The sequence below is a fragment of the Aplysia californica genome, unplaced genomic scaffold (assembly GCF_000002075.1).
Source record: "Aplysia californica isolate F4 #8 unplaced genomic scaffold, AplCal3.0 scaffold00881, whole genome shotgun sequence".
Classification (NCBI taxonomy): domain Eukaryota; kingdom Metazoa; phylum Mollusca; class Gastropoda; order Aplysiida; family Aplysiidae; genus Aplysia; species Aplysia californica.
In genome coordinates, this window is record NW_004798151.1 from 137915 (window position 1) to 139421 (window position 1507).

Below are 1507 nucleotides of genomic sequence, written 5' to 3' on the forward strand. Positions count from 1 at the left end.
GTCCGTCTGTCTGTCTGTCTGTCTGTCCGTCCGTCCGTCCGTCCGTCCGTCCGTCCGTCCGTCCGTCTGTCCTTCATTCCGTTCGTTCACACTCAGCCCCGACATAAACACTCTCTTCCTCTCAGCCTTTTTTTTCTGCCCTCCCTCCCCTTTTCCTTCAACATCATCCCTTCCGTTACCTGTACTATCTCTTATCCTCTGTCTCTTTTTTTTCTCCTCTCCTCTTCTTTCCTTAACGTTCTCTCATCCATTCTCACGTAACCACCATCTGTTGTAGCTATCCGCATTCTTCTTTTTTGGTCTTCTCTTTTTTTCCCACACTTTCACCCTTTTTCGCACCCCCCTTTTTCCTCGCCCTTTTCCCCCTCTCCCACTTTCTCTCTCCCTCCTCCCCACCCCACCCCTCCCCACACACACCCAGGAAGTATTTCGATATTCTTTGAAGTGACGGAAGTGAACAGTTCCGCAGCGAATGGCATTCAAAGCCGTAAGGAAGTTGTGCACGTGTCCTTGAATTCTTCAGAATTATTGTAACAACAGCTGACGTGGTTACGACCGAGTGTGCGTTTTGAGTGTCTCCGCGGTTGCCGTACCTGTTAAGGGTTTCAAAGAAAGAAAAAGAATGAAATAGAATTTTTCTAAATGTGTGTACTCTTTTTTTTTTTTAAACCTTGTCAACTTTCATTCCACACTCCTAATTCCCAAAGAATTTCCCCCTCTCACCCCCCGTCCCCATCCCAACTCTACACCCCCACAACCCCCTCCGCCAACACCAAATACAAATACAAAAAACAACAACCCTATATCTATCTTTGGTCCACCGTTGGATTTTGGAGCACGTTGGCCCACTGTTGAATTTTGGAGAACCTTAATTCAGTGTCGCTGCTGTTTTACTACTAGATTCTACGTGTAATGTAGAAGAAGTCTCCTTTATCAATTCTACGGACATACTGAGATATGTTTAGTGTTTACAAAGATGCTGTTGGAATTCAGTCTAATTCAAATCGAAAGCATTTGAAAAACAGACATAGAAATGTCGAATTTATGTTGGAAAATTGCCACCAAGTTGTAGTCTGATTAATCTACGTGGACCTTCCCAGCCGGGGCCAGTGAGGTCTGAGTGGGCGACGCTGTTCAAGCACACTACAGGTGGAGATGTTCCAGATAAAGTAATACCCGTGGGTGATTGGCGGGTGCTCTGGTGTGATTTGCTTCTTCCTTCTTATCAAACATCTATCGTCCTTATCTCCCCTTCTTCTTTTTTAGGTTTGTAACACCTCTAATCTTCTGGCGCTCATAAGACCTTATGCAGTTGCGAGCGCCGTAAAACCTCTACTAAAACTAAACTAAAGTAATACCCAGTGCCCATTGGCACGATCGGTTCGGTAATACTGGGTGCCCATTGCGGATGGGATCCGGTCGGGTCGGATCGGGTTAGGTCGATTGCCTGACTCGTTGTCTGAAAACAAACGAGTTTTTTTTTAAAGCGACGAGTCGGGGGATCGGT